Source organism: Mus caroli, unplaced genomic scaffold (assembly GCF_978045245.1).
Source record: "Mus caroli unplaced genomic scaffold, Mus_caroli_1 scaffold_4, whole genome shotgun sequence".
NCBI lineage: Eukaryota > Metazoa > Chordata > Mammalia > Rodentia > Muridae > Mus > Mus caroli.
The window spans coordinates 108,970,029-108,985,791 of NW_028227259.1; the positions used below are offsets into that span (position 1 = coordinate 108,970,029).

Below are 15,763 nucleotides of genomic sequence, written 5' to 3' on the forward strand. Positions count from 1 at the left end.
ATATTTTAGTACGTTGTACAGGAAATCTCTTTTTATTCTAATGATTTTAAAATGAAAACATAATTTTTAATAAAATTAGTGTGTATTGATTTAATCTTACAATAACTTTACTTTCTCCATCTGTTTTTATTGATATGATTTTCATATATAGCTTAGAAGAAAATATGCTGATATGTAAAATCTTTTATGGATATTCAAAATAAAAAAATAATAATAATGCAAATTGTCAGTTTTAATTGATGACAAGAAAACCTGTATGGAGAGAGAATTTCTCTCCCTGGTGTGGCCTGGCCTCTTTCTAATACAGCTTCCTTACCAGTTTCTGGTCAGTAGGATATGGAAGGGAAAGGGAAAGCAGAGGAGACTATCCACAGACTTCCTTATCACATTTTGTACTCTCAAGAGCAAGGAATCTGCTCTTTCAGCGCATTTGTGATCTGCTACATCCTAAGAGATACAAAGGAATGGAGAGTCACAGGGATGGAGAGGCAAGGGCAGCAATTGTAGCTGAGGCAGAGTTCTTAGCAGCAGCTACTGTCCTAACCAGTATCAGGCCCACTGAATGCTGCTGTGCCTCCACTGCTAACAAAGGCTCAGTCTGTCACCTGTGCTGCTGGGGACATCCTGTAGCTGAGCAGTTGTGGTTGTCTTGTAAGTCTTAGTACAGGATCAGACAGAAGTTCACTGACTCTTCCTTGACACTCTTGATCTCCTCTGGACCCAGGTCTAGAATTCCATGCTTCTCTTCCTGTGCATGAATGTCTCCTGTGTCAGCAAAATGCTGTAAAACCATTATCTCCTTGGAATATCTGTGTGCTGTTAGGAAGCTGGGGTTTTCCACTTCAGGAGAAGCAATACTTGATCTATGTGTTTGCCTTTTGAAGAGAGCAGCATTATAGATTAAAAAGGAATGATTCCATGAAGTCTACAGAGTTGGATCATAGTGTGACTCTGTAAACTCCCCAAGTTTATTAGGCCTTCATCCTTTGTGCTTTTAAGTATATATGGTAGCTTCACATGTCTGGAATATTTTTGACATCAGCTAAGGTGCCTGACTCAAGTATTTTCTATTGATTGCTATAATACATAAAAAAGTGTAAGCACATCATGACTACTGCCATGTAAATAAAAAGGAGATTTTTTTATTATGCTAAATATGGTATTATTTTCTCAAAACACTAAAATAGGCCATGAATTAGTAATTTAGGACACAATATAAATGACATGTACAGTCAGGTCTGCACAAATCCCCCATGGTTCTTATAACACTGTCTTGGGTAGGGAGGCTTTAAAATGTGCACTCTTTAAATTACCTTTATTAAATTTATCAAGAAACCACAATGGGCGAGTTATTTTGGAGAAAAAAAACTTAATGTAAAAGAAATCACAAATCCTGGACCAGGATAAAGGAAATTTCTTCATTTGTCATCTGTGTTCTGTCGGCAGAAAAGTATCAAACTCTTCTGTAATTTAAAATTATCCTAAATGTAATATTGCAACTTCTCCAAAGTGCCTCCCTTAAAAACTGCAACTCAGGGGCAAGGAGGGTGGCAGGTGAGAAGTGACCTCTAGCTTCAGGTCACTGAGTCAGTACAATGCAGAAATGGCAAGCAAGGCTCTTCATGACTGAAGCAAGGCTGACAGGAAGTGGAGGGCATAGCCTACAGGCCTCCACTTCCAGCAGATGGCCAGAGGTGAGCTGAGGCAGGCTGCATCTTGAGGATGGGTCTCCATGATTTAGAACTCTGTGCTAAATGGTTCCTGTCTGATCTTATACGGGGTAGATCAATCATTTTCCCTGGGGGAGAGGTTTTCCCAGTTCTGAGCATCTTTCTGAAATGATTGAAAACATGCTCGAAAACTTCCTTCTGCATCAACCAGGGAGTGCCTGGTTCACAGGAAACGGCAACAACTGAACAGCTGCAGCATACGCCAGACTTAATGCAAAAGAAACTGTAAGAAAACCTTTAAAATTAACCTGCTATTATATTGTTCTGCTTGGACCTTAACTATGGCATCAGAGACTTGCTAATCTGGAAGACTGCAGAGCCAGTGACCCCACGACTATGTGCAGACCATCTGAAGTACTTGAAAGAGTTTCTCATCTTCTACTGTTTCCTCTGAAAGCATGGGATTGAAACGCTCAAGGGACACACATCTTGTCTTGTCTTCTGGTAGAACTTCATAATAGGGGTAAGCATACGGCAGCTGGCACAGCTCAGAGTATCGGTGGGACTGTTCTTACCCGGTGCCTAGCCCTTGGGGACAGCACTTAGGGGTTCACCTCTTAGGAATCACACTTCCCTTAGTTTTGGATGGCCTGGCCGTCCTGACACCCAGGACTCTCCTTTGAGGTACTGTTCATGGCTGGCTGTGGCTCTGGACTCTTCCTGGCCAGTCACTTCTTAGTGCATGGATGTTGGGACACCCGGGCTAGTTGTTCTTGTGAAGGAGCAGAGGACAGAGCCACAGCCTTGCCTAGGGAGGCTGCTGGAGCTGAAATTCTCCCCATTGATCCCTTTAGTGACTGAAACACTTGAAGCCACTGTGAAGAGGATGGCTTTGCTCTGACCATGCTTCATTTCTGAGGATGCTGCCTCCATGGCCCATGACTTTCCATGGCTATCTACTACAGGCTGGTTTGTCCAAGAAGGCTCAACTGAGGGGCTGGGGTTCCTCTCCTGACTTCTTTTCTTAATACCACATGCTGTTTCTCCGGGTCATCTCCTTGTGACTGCTTTACACTGGCCAGGCAAACACTCAGGGTCCCTGTCCCAGCCGTCATGCTTTGTGCCCTCTGATGCAGTGAGTGGGGTGAGGCCTATCAGTCAAGGATGGACTTCAGTGGATCTCCATATGAACCTGCAGGCCACGTTGAACATCATGGACACCATGATGTAGAGGTAGGGAAAGTTGATGCACAGCGGCCAAGCCAGGTCAAAGAATATGAGCAGCAGCCCCTTGCAGACGACCCCATAGGAGGGGGCAGCAGCTGAGGGCAGCAGCTGGACAGCCAGATCCGTGTAACAGAGCCAGGATGCTCCCACTACCTGGCTGCCCTCCCTCTCTGTACCCCATTGCCTAAGACCTCCTCCCCCAGGGCCAGTGCTCAACGATCTCAGGGACCAAGGGACACCAGCAGGTTGGCAGGCCACTTGGGAGCTCAGTGTGCACATCACTCTCCACAAGCTACCACCTGCGTTCCCAGCTGGGCTTCAGAGCCTAAATGGAGAAATTTTTAATGATGTGTGAAAGTATGAGTTATAAAAGAGAAGAAACAGTAAATAAACAAAGAGACTTTGACATTGGTTTTGTGTGTGTTGAATTACAAATGTACTGATTTTTAAAAAATATTTTGTATAATCATTTATTTGCTTTATGTATATCAGTACACTGTAGTTGTCTTCAGACACATGAGAAGAGGACATCAGATTCTATTACAGGTGGTGTGAGCCACCATGTGGTTACTGCAAATTTAACTTTGGAAGAGCAGTCAGTTTTATTTTCATTTATTTTTATGTTCTATTCATTTATTTTTGTAGAACAAGATTTTAATATTTTCAATTGTTTTTTTTTTTTTTTTTTTTTTTTTGAGACAGGGTTTCTCTGTGTAGCCCTGGCTGTCCTGGCACTCACTTTGTAGACCAGGCTGGCCTTGAACTCAGAAATCAGCCTGCCTCTGCCTCCCGAGTGCTGGGATTAAAGGCGTGCGCCACCATGCCCGGCAATATTTTCAATTGTTAATATTCAATGAACAGAATAGTTATTTTAAGATATATTTCCTTGTTATGTGTACCTTTTCATTTCTGATTTTATTAATTTGATTACTGTCTCTGTGCCCTCTGCTTAGTCTGGTTAAGGAATTATCTGTCTTGTTGATTTTCTCAAAGAACCAGCTTATTTCCCATGGTCTACTCCTCTTGTATTTGCTGCTTTTTTTTTTTTTTTTTTTTTTTTTTGTAGTGCTCTTTTTTCTTTCTTTCTTTCTTTCTTTCTTTCTTTCTTTCTTTCTTTCTTTCTTTCTTTCTTCCTTCCTTTCTTCCTTCCTTCCTTTCTCTCTCTCTCTCTTTCTTCCTTCCTTCCTTTCTTCTTTCTTTCTTTCTTTATTATTTTTTTTTCTTTCTTTGAGACAGGGTTTCTATGTAGCTTATAACCAAACTGTCCTCCTACTCAAAAATTTACCTGCTTCTGCCTCCCAAGTGCTGGGATTAAAGGCGTTAACCACTATGCCAGCATTCTAGAGCTTTGAGGTATGCTGTCAAGGCTGCTAGTGTAAGCTATCTCCAGTTTCTCTTTGGAGCTTAGAGCTATGAGTTTTCCTCTTAGCTAGCACTACTTTCATTGTTTCTAGTGCTTCCTGCCATGGCTATATCTGACTGGAGCCTGTTCTACCTGTGATCTTGGTTGTGTTAGAACTCCTCAGAGTACATCTGTCTTTCCCAGACTGTGATCTGGCATCCTGTGACCCTGAGATCCCGCGTCTGTCAAGGCTCCTGGGAGTCAAGTTGCCCCTGGGACCCTGAGATCCTGGTGTAACCAAGCTCCTGGGATCCTGTGTTCCAGAGCACCTGGGAGTGGAGCTTCTTCCGGGTGTTGTGGGACTGGCTGCAGATTTAGCATCCAAGCTCTGTTTATGTCTGATCCTCATATCCTGGGCATGTTAGAGCACCTGGGAGTAGAGCTTCCTCTTAGTCTGTGGGGCTGGCTTCGGAGTTTGCACCCATCGGCTGCTCAGGGCACCAACCCAGACCTGAAGGAACCTACTTCACTCATCTGGCAGAGTTCCTTGTTGCAAGGGTTCCATTGGTAACAGTTTCTCCTGGTGATGGAGCAGAAGTTGTGTCCTCCTCATCTCTGATCCTGTGATCCTGGGAGTGTTAGAACAACTGAGAGGGGATCTTCCTGTGGGTGTTGTGGGACTGGCTGCAGAGTTCGAGCCCCAGATATACTCAGGGCACCACCCCAGTCCAGAAGGAACCTGGGCACCTCTGCAGACCAGAAGGAACCTGTGCTACTGCTCAGGTGGAGCTTCTGGGTGCTGGGTCCCACTGGTGCCCAAAATCAGTGCTCTTAATCACTGAGCCATCTCTCTAGCCCTGGTGAAGAGTTCTTTATGATCCAGGTCATTAGACTCTCATTGTGAGGCTTCTGGGAAAGTCACCTGTCTTTAGCTTGTATATTAATTATCCTTTTTCATTTTTTTTTAGTTTTATTTAATAGTTACGAAAACAACAGTTTTGTTTACTTTATCAAACCATACTAATATTCTTTCAAGGACAAACATACAGCCAAGGATGCTACAGTGAGAGAATCTTATTTTTACGAAAGAGACTTCCCAAGGTGCTCTCCAGTGATGCTTCTTATCATTGTTCTGGGAATCTAGGAAATATTCAGTCCCTAAAGCTACCACAAATGCCACAAACCCCCATTTGAATCCTTTTAATATTACACTCGTGTAGGTGATGTTGCCTACAAAGCCACCCATGTATCTCCAGCCCTCATTGTGAGCCTATGGATCCCTCAGCTCTCAGGAAGCAAGCTTCTTCCTCATCGTTTATAATGGCGTTCCTTCAATTTTTTGCTGTCTGTAATCTGGAATTTCCATGTTACTATGGCCATGACCATGTTCATGTCCATGTTCATGTCTGTAACCAGCATCCATGTCTTACATTAATCTGAACTCCCAGGACACTCAATATTTAACCTTCCAGCTGGAGCCAACTAGAAACGGACAAACAGCCAGCATTAGCCAGAGAGGTTGCCTGTGCTGTCAACTGTGGTGAATGCAGAGACTCATGTCGGCTCACCATATAAGGCTACATACAGAACACCCAACTGCTTAACTCAAACCAGAAATGTATAGGACCCTCTCTACAGCTCAGCGCATTATGGAATATAGGGAGAAAGGGCGCAGGAGCCAGAAGATGAGAAGAAGGAATGGAAATGCAATATTGTGTTCATGCACAACCAAGGAAACCATGGTCTGTCTCTCAACTCTGCAGCTATCTGCACAAGAATGGAGACCTCACCAGCACAGTAAGGAACAGTGAGAGGCTCAGTGGTCCCACCCCACATTCTACTGAACTTTTGGCTACTGGCAGATTTTTGGAGAGAGGCCAGCATGGATTGGGCTCAAGTGGAAATGTTGAAACCCAGGATCCCACAGACAGCCTTGTTTAAACTCTGTGAGTCACAAGACAAGACCAAAGATGTGACTGTAAGAAAGATCCTTGTAAAGAACAGTATCTAAAGGGATTGTAAGGGAAATGAGAGAGGAGGGATGGAGGGGGAATAACAGAAATGCATTATGCATGTGTCTTAGTTAGAGTTTTACTTCTGTGAACAGACACCATAATCAGGAATACCCTTAAAAGACCAGTCTTGACATAGCTTGTCTCAGAAACATTTTTCTAAAAGGCTAAAGGTGCAGCTGTACAAAACTTAATGCATGTATTTTTTGTTTCCTTAAAAACAGAGACATATTGAAAGAACATGCTCTCAGTCACCCAACAGATGGGATGACTTTTACAACTAGACAAAATGCTGGACCGAGTCCAGCATCATATTATTAAACAAAAAAGGGGGAGATGTAGGCAGCCGCACGCCCAAAAGATGGCGCCGACCTCTGGTACACAGGTGCCTTAAACAATGCCATTGAGCTCCAGCAAGAATCTAGCGCCAACCCCTCCCGAGCAGGTGTTACATATCAAAGTGCCGACAGACTGACGAATCCCAGGAGGACAAGTAGCTCTCCCCAGTGCTGGGGTGGATATAAGCAGTCCTCCCGGATTTCCGGGGTGTCCCCGTAGCATGGAGGTGTTCTTGAAATAAAGAAAGGCTGTTGAGAAGAATCCGATCGTGTTGCGTCTTTTCTTGCTGGACAAGGTAAGCGCAACAGGTTAAATCTTTGAGTAAATAAGTCTTCAATGTTGTTAAAGTGACACATTAGGAAACCTGGAAAGTACTTTTATTTCAATAATGTTTATTTTGTTTTAAATCCTTATTTTATTTTCTTACTGATTTTATTACTGATTGCCCAGATTAACTATTAATACCTAATTAATTATTTTCCACTCTGTATAACTCTTTCAGGGTATATCACAGTCTATCTTAGAAATAGCCAACACGGTGCCAGACACTCCAGTGTGCTGTTGACTGTTTTTTCCAGTCAGGTTGCCATATCTTCTCTGAAACTTGACTTGAACTGATGCTTACTTTTGACCCCCCAGAAGAAATGATTTTTCTTCATTAGCCAGAGTCAAAACATCATTTTAGTCATTGCTTATATTTTTGTGGAATATGTAATTCTCTTCTGTGTGATATGATTTTAAATTTTGTAAGCATTATTGTGTTGACAGTATTGTAGCTTCTTAAAGAGTAATACTAAAGAGTGTTTGCAACCTCAAATCTATTCTTTTTTGGTCTCAGTTCAAATAAATACATTTCAATGCCTGTGTTAATTTCTTGCTGCCAACCAGGGAGCCTTTAATGTAAGCACTTGGGAGACAGAGGCAGATGGATTTCTGAGTTTGAGGCCTGCCTGGTCTACAGAGTGAGTTCCAGGACAGCCAGGGCTATACAGAGAAACCCTGTCTCAAAAACCAAAAAAAAAAAAAAAAAAAAAAAAAAAAAAAATTCTTGCTGCCTTCCCATGGAAAAGCTCTGATTTCTATGAGGATGACATAATGAAGATTTCTGTTCCATGAATGACAGGGCTTTAAGATCCTTGTCCTAGCTGCCTGGAAGCCAGTCTTCTCCTGGCAGCCTTGTAACAAGATGTAGAACTCACAGTCCCTCTTGCATCAAGCCAGCCTTGGCTCTGCCATGTTCCAGCACTGATGATGACAGAGTGAACCTCTGAATTGTAATTACACCCAAATTAAGTTTTGTCTTTATGAGAGTTGCCATTGTCATGGCATCTGTTCAAAACAGTAAAGCCATAACTAATAAACAAACAAACAACTAAAGGCCATTTGAAAGGACATATCCAGCAGGCTGGAGAGATGGCTTAGTGGTTAAGAGCACTGACTGCTCTTCCACAGAGTTTAATTCCCAGCAACCACTTGGTGGCTCACAACCACCTGGAATGGGGATCTGATGCCTTCTTTTGGTGTGTCTGAAGATAGGGACAGTGTACTCACATACATTAAATAAATAAATAAATAAATAAATTAATAAAATTTTAAAAAGAAAAGAAAAAACGGGAAGGGAAGGGAAGGGAAGGGAAGGGAAGGGAAGGGAAGGGAAGGGAAGGGAAGGGAAGGGAAGGCAAGGCAAGGCAAGGCAAGGCAAGACAAAAGGCAAGGCAAGACAAGACAAGACATATCCAAAGACATTATCATTGTTTCCTGTACCCTGGACTACTCCCGGCTTACCTTATCTGCCCTAGGGGTTTGAAGGTGAAGTGAGAGAGAATCAAGGACACAGATTTTGCCAGCAGACAAGAAAGACACCAGCAAGCTCTGTGAACACTGCTGCTAGCTCCTTTTAATACTCTCCACCCAAGTCCCATTGGTACCAAGAATGTACCTCTCCTAAAAGGCAGCTCTTTTTTTTTTTTTTTTTTTTTTTTTTTTGGTTTTATGAGACACGGTTTCTCTGTGTAGCCCTGGCTGTCCTGGAACTCACTCTGTAGACCAGGCTGGCCTCAAACTCAGAGATCCGCCTGCCTCTGCCTCCTGAGTGCTGGGATTAAAGGCATGTGCCACCACACATGCCAAAAGGCAGCTCCTTAGTGGTTGGCTTTGTCTGCCCCAGCAATTCTTGGTCTCTCAGGCTGTCTGCAATTAGGTCCTCTTGCAGGAGACACTTTTGTGGCTACATACCACAGTATCATACTATATTTTATATATTTATGAAAGGAATTTAAATAGAGTCACTATATTATGGAGGAGACAAGGGCTCAATAAGCCAGCTTATATTACCAAGTAAGATGTCTATCACCTCCAGTGCTAGGAATCTATTACTTCATGGTCAGTCATTTGTCAAAGGGGATTCTATGGATTTCCACAAACATCACAGACTATTACCAAGCCTATTGGTCACTGTCCATAACTTGATAGTAGAACACCATTGCTGAAGACCTCATTTACTTATGTCATTGAGCACTAATACATTAAGATGGTCCCCAACTGCATCTTCCTATTGATCAATGTTCATGTTTTGATAGAGTTGCTGAATTCTGAAGGAGGCTTATTGTCTTGGTTGTTGATGTTTGTATTTTATGCACCGCAGAAACACAAGGGATGAGCAAGTGTCTCAGTAGTTTGGGGTTTATACTCTTTTACTTATAAGTACTTTGTTACTATTTTGTGATTTTTAAAAAATATCTTAATTGCTGATTTACAGTATAATAGAGAACAAACAAAAATCTTTATTAATTTATGCAATTTTTTATATTTGTAAATTTCATTTAAAAATTGACAACTCCATATACATATATAGTGCATTTCAGCTATCCCCTCTTTGTCCCACCTCTCTCATCTCCCTTACACTCCCTTCACATACTCCTCTCTCCAAGTCTCTTTCTCACCATCACAACTTTGAGTTTGTCTTGTGACACACAGGGCTGTCTGTGTGATCCATGGTTTCAGACTTTCCACTGGAGTGCTGTAGGCTCAGATATGAGTATAAATGTGAAACAATGACTACCTCTCTCCCATGATCTGCCACTAGCCAATAGTTGAGCAGAATGGGATATGAGCCCATTGAGCTCCCTCTGTTACTTCCAACGATGGTGAGGGAACGAGTCTTGTGTAGTTAAGCTGTAGAGTTGGGACACAGACCATGGTTGCTATGTCTGTTCATGACGGCAATACTGCATTTCCATTCCTTCTTTTCATATTCTGGCTCCTGCATTCTTTCTCCCCATATTCCATAATGCTCTGAGCTATAGAGGCTGTGCTATAGGTGTTCTGTTGGAGACAAGCATTAGTGTGTCCCTTAGCCTTGTTCTGTGAGCAGCCATACGTCTCTGCATTCACCACAGTTCACAGCAGAAGGATCCTATCTGGGTAATGTCGGATATAGCACTTGTTTGTGAGTATCACAATAAACAATCAGAAGATACTTTGGAATCACAACTCTTTAAATGATTGCAGAAAATTTCCATGAAAGAATCTTCTCAGCGGCAGGTTTATTTTCTGTATTTTCAGTATAAAACATACAAATAAAAAGAAATAGATATGGACCTTGAATTCCTGATCTTTCCAAGACTTTTATCATGAATGGGTGTTGGATTTTGTCAATGCTTTTTCAGCATCTAACGAGATGATCATGTGGTTTTTGTCTTTGAGTTTGTTTATATAATGGATTACATTGATGGATTTTCGTATATTGAACCATCCTTGCATCCCTGGGATGAAACCTACTTGGTCAGGATGGATGATGGTTTTGATGTGTTCTTGAATTCGGTTAGCTAGAACTTTATTGAGGATTTTTGCATCAATATTCATAAGGGAAATTGGTCTGAAGTTCTCTATCTTTGTTGGGTCTTTATGTGGTTTAGGTATCAGAGTAATTGTGGCTTCATAGAATGAGTTGGGTAGAGTACCTTCTGATTCTATTTTGTGGAATAGTTTGTGAAGAACTGGGATTAGATCTTCTTTGAAGGTTTGATAGAACTCTGCACTAAACCCATCTGGTCCTGGGCTTTTTTTGGTTGGGAGACTATTAATGACTGCTTCTATTTCTTTAGGGGATATGGGACTGTTTAGATCATTAACCTGATCTTGATTTAACTTTGGTACCTGGTATCTGTCTAGAAACTTGTCCATTTCATCCAGGTTCTCCAGTTTTGTTGAGTATAGCCTTTTGTAGAAGGATCTGATGGTATTTTGGATTTCTTCAGGGTTTGTTGTTATGTCTCCCTTTTCATTTCTGATTTTGTTAATTAGAATACTTTCCCTATGCCCTCTAGTGAGTCTGGCTAATGGTTTATCTATCTTGTTGATTTTCTCAAAGAACCAGCTCCTCGATTGGTTGATTCTTTGAATTGTTCTTCTTGTTTCCACTTGGTTGATTTCACCCCTGAGTTTGATTATTTCTTGCCGTCTACTCCTCTTGGGTGAATTTGCTTCCTTTCGTTCTAGAGCTTTTAGGTGTGTTGTCAAGCTGCTAATGTGTGCTCTCTCTAGTTTCTTTTTGGAGGCACTCAGAGCTATGAGTTTTCCTCTTAGAAATGCTTTCAATGTGTCCCATAAGTTTGGGTATGTTGTGGCTTCATTTTCATTGAACTCTAAAAAGTCCTTAATTTCTTTCTTTATTCCTTCCTTGACCAAGGTATCATTGAGAAGAGTGTTGTTTAGTTTCCACGTGTGTGTTGGCTTTCTATTATTTATTTTGTTATTGAAGATCAGTCTTAGTCCATGGTGATCTGATAGGATGCATGGGACAATTTCAATATTTTTGTATATGTTGAGGCTTGTTTTGTGACCAATTATGTGGTCAATTTTGGAGAAGGTACCGTGAGGTGCTGAGAAGAAGATCAATCTATCAAATTGAGTCTGTTACTTTAATTAGTTTAAAAAATAATCAAAATTGGTATAGCTGCAGCATCTACTCAAAAGCATACTGGAAGTAGTCCTAATACACTTGGGAAATTCTCAGAGCCACACTATATTCCAGCTCTGTAGATTCAACAATGTTCTTCATTTCTAAATCTACAATGCTGCTCTCTACAAAGGGCAAAGGTATTGATCAAATATTGTAACTGCTGAAGCAGAGAACCCAGCTTCCTAATAATACAGACATTCCAAGGAGATAAAATTTGGCAGCATTTCGCTGACTCAGTAGACAGTCATGAACAAGAATGGAAGCATGGAATTCTAGACCTGGTATCATAGGAGATCAAAAACTTCAGCCCGGTGTCAGTGAATGGTTGTCTGCTCCTGTCCTAGACTGAAGTGACAACACACCTGCTTGCCTACAGGATATCTCCAGCAGCATTGGTGACAGACTGAACCTGTGGTAGTAGTGGGAACCCAGCAGCATACAATGGGTCTGAAAGGTTTGGACAGGAGCTGCTGCTCAGAATTCTGCATACAGCTACAATGGCTGCCTGTGTCTCTCCAACCCTGTGACTCTGTGTTGCCTGGCATGGCTTAGGATTTAGCAGTTCACAAATAGGCTGAAAGAGCAGATTTCTCCCTCTTGAGATGACAAACCTGTGGAGGGTCTCCTCTTCTTTCACTTTACCCACTCCTGACCACAAAGTGGTAGGAAAGTTGTATTTGAAAGAAGCCAAACTACACCAGGAGAAGGAAGACATGAGAAATAAGATCTCTCTCCACACAAGTTTTCTTATCTACAATTCAAAACACAAAATTGTGTTGCTAGTATTCATTATTATTTTGAACATCCATAAGAGAATTGACATACGAGCATATTTTCTGCTACTTTATATATCAAAATCAAATTGATGAAAACAATAGTAAAAAATGGAGGGTATTGTAACATTAAAACAATACACTAAATAATATTTACATTCTATTTTCATTTTAATAGCATTAGATAAAAATGAAATTTCCTTTCCAACATATTGAAATATGTGTTTCTTTCACTGCAGGACATCTCTGGATAGGACATTTTACACACACACACACACACACACACACACACACACACACACACAGAGAGAGAGAGAGAGAGAGAAAGAGAGAGAGACGAGAGACAGAGACAGAGAGAGAGAGAAACCTTTGATTTCTTGAAGACTTCCAAAGTTTGAGGCAGAGGGAAGACCCTGAATAGCAGGCAAAGCTCACTACATTTCACTCTTGCTGCTGTAACTTTATCAGGGTCAGCTCATAGGTTACATATCCTATACAACTAAATGTATAGGAGGAACAACTTCCCTCCCCTCCCCCACATGCTGAAAAGACCAATAAATGCTGCAGAAAAGCATCTCCAGGTTTAACTAAGCTGAGTAGGTGCTGGAAACATGCTTGTGCACCTCTGAATGCATTCAGTGGCACAGACTGTGCACTGGAAGCTGGGGGTGGTCTAGTTAATTCTGGAATAATAACGCCTGCCCTGATCTCCCACACTCACTACAGGCAGATGTAGAGGAAGAGGAGCGACTCACCCTGCTACCCAACAAGCCTGAAGACTCTGCCAGAGTCTCTTGCTTCTTCCAGGAGGCTGCCAGGGAAGGAAGACCTGCCGGTGATCTGGCAGAGCAGGAAGAGAGGGTTGGAGGCTGCATGCCCTGGGGTGGGGAGTCTGTGTTCTTGTGCACTAAGTGGTCTGGGTGCTGTGGGGTCTGCAAGATTGTGAGAGCTGGGCAAGATCCAGAAGGCCGGGCAGTCTGCACTGTGCCCTAGATCACCAAATCACTGCTGGATGCTGAGGTTCTGGGGTCTGGGTAAAGAGAGAGGATCTTTTTTGAATCATATGGAGCCAGTAGGTCTGCCCAGGTCAAGGATGCTAAACACCTTTCAGATTTTGAAAGGCTCCCACCCAGAGCTAACCACCTCCTGCTGGCTGTGCTATAATTCCAGACCCCCTTTTATGAAGGTGTTGGATTTACATCTAAATATGAATCTGAGAAAGACACTGCATGCAGATCATCCCAAGAAGGCCCAGCCTTAACCCTGAAGACCATATCAGGACAGGGGACCTGTCTGGGAGAAGTTCCCTTGTCACGCCAGCACTTTTGTAATCAAACAACCCCCACAGTTCATTCCAAATGGGTCATCCCCCCAGCCCCCTGAGCAGGCTTGGTGGACCTGTTCAACAGAGTTGACGCTGTGGGTACACAGAGAGATCCTTAATTCCCCTACTGCAGAGGAGTTCTGTATTCTAGTCCAGTTGGTGCCACACATAACCTATTATTCAGAAGAAATAGTGCTGAAGAACCTAATGGGACATGTTGGGAGAGACCTGATGAGGCAGAAGAGAGAACCTATTTCCTCAACTTTGGCTGTAATTCTGGGAGCCGACACCAGGTTAGCAGCCCTAACATTGCAAGAGAAGAACTATAACAGCCTTAAATTAGATATAGATCAAGATATCCAAAGCTTAGCAAAATCCATCGTACACCTAGCATTTAATATAGATTCCCTGGCTGAGGTAGTTCTGCAGAATGGACGAGGATTAGAGTAGTGTTCCTGCTAGAAGGAGAATGTTGCTTTTATGTAAATCACTCTGGAATAATAAGAGAATCACTAGCTAAGGTTATAGAAAGCATAGAGAGGTGCCAAAGAGAATGAGAAAACTCCAAAAGCCGCTATCATTCACTATTCTATAAGTTTCCATGGTTAACTACCCTCACTTCAACATTCACAGGCCCCCTGATGGTTCTTCTGTTACAGCTCACATTCAGGCCATGCATAATCAGTAAGCTTTTGTAGCCTATAAAGCAGAGGTTAGGGACTATTCAATTGATGGTGATGAGATCCCAGTACCATCCAGTTAGCACAGACAATTAAGACCTATAAAGAGTCCAAGACTGGCCTCTAGAGTCACCAAAAGGGGAGGATGTTGTAAACCCCGCATTACTGATACTAGAGAGATTTCAGTGTTATGTACAGACAGCTTGCCTCTTCATTCCCCACACCCCCTCGCCCCCTGAAGCTCCCATCCTCCCTCCAGCCTGCAGCAAGCACAATAGGCAGACAGCTGCTTTCTGTGCTGGGTCCTCCTGCAGCAGCCTGGGGCTCACTCCCCCTCCCCTAGCATTAGAATGGTACTTCCCATAAAACTCCCCCTTAATGAGGACATTCTGAGGAGACAGCCTCCCCTCCTTTGTGTCCAAAAAGTAGGATTCCGGCCCTCCAGGATGATGATAGGCCTCTCCTCTGTGGTAAAGAGAATCTGCAACAATTGTTGACAATCATCCCAAGAGGGCTGAAGGGTAAAAAGAATGGTGTCTAGTAAACCCATGAGCTGTTTAGGGCTATCAGAGAACTTAGCATGTTCTCTTTTCCAATTATTAAAGGTCATCCATGGCGAAGGCCCAGTAGTCATGTTTCTGGATACTGGGGTCATCTTTTGGACCAGTGGCTCTCAGGGGTAGGACAGTGGAATTTGCCTCTGGTGCTGTGGCTTGGGGAAGTGCTATGGCAGTCTGCTTCCTGCCCTGGGCCTGCCTTCCCTCCACTCTCATGTGGACATAAGGGGCTCTGAGGGGCCTCAAGTAGTGGAAAGATGACTGGTGCAGGGGCCACCTGCTTTGTTGGAGGGATCCCTTGTGGTTGGTACACCTGTGCCGATGGTGGAACTGCTGGCCAGGGCATGGATGGAACAGCTTGTGCGGGACTTCCAGGCATGGGTAGGGCATCTAGTGGTGAATAATGGGCCTCTGCCCAAGACACCTGCCCCAACCTTGCCATCAACCATCAGTGCAGCTACCGCCCCTGGGCTGCACTGGCAGTCAAGTAAAAGGGGGAGGAAATGTGACCTCCTCTAGTGTACTGTCCTGTAGAAAAGGATAGAGAACCTTTGGAGGCTTGGAATCTTCCCGTTTTCATTCTTTTGCCAACAGAGCAGGCATAGTTTCTGGTGGTAAAGTAACGTAAGTCAAGGGCAATAGACAGGATTTCACCCATGTTAGAGGATTGGTAACCAAATCTTTAGACTAGAATGTAAGGGACTTGGTCTGGATATTCCCCCACCTTCTGGAACACTTTGCTTTCTACTGCTAACACTGTGAAAAGATGGAAAATTCCAAATCTATTGGCCATTTTACTCTGAGACTGGGCCACTCTGAGCTTTAGTATGTCTCCATTTTCTTCTTGCTCATATCCATCCAGACATTGTGAGGTCT

General features: G+C 42.8%; 2 pseudogenes; both read right to left on the minus strand.

Moving 5' to 3' along the window:
• Window positions 1-2,017: 2,017 nt before the first annotated feature.
• Window positions 2,018-2,785, minus strand: LOC110288801 (protein FAM220A-like; annotated as a pseudogene).
• A 43-nt stretch (window positions 2,786-2,828) lies between these two features.
• LOC110288802 (NADH dehydrogenase [ubiquinone] 1 beta subcomplex subunit 3 pseudogene) lies at window positions 2,829-5,662 on the minus strand (annotated as a pseudogene).
• Between the last annotated feature and the right edge of the window lie 10,101 nt (window positions 5,663-15,763).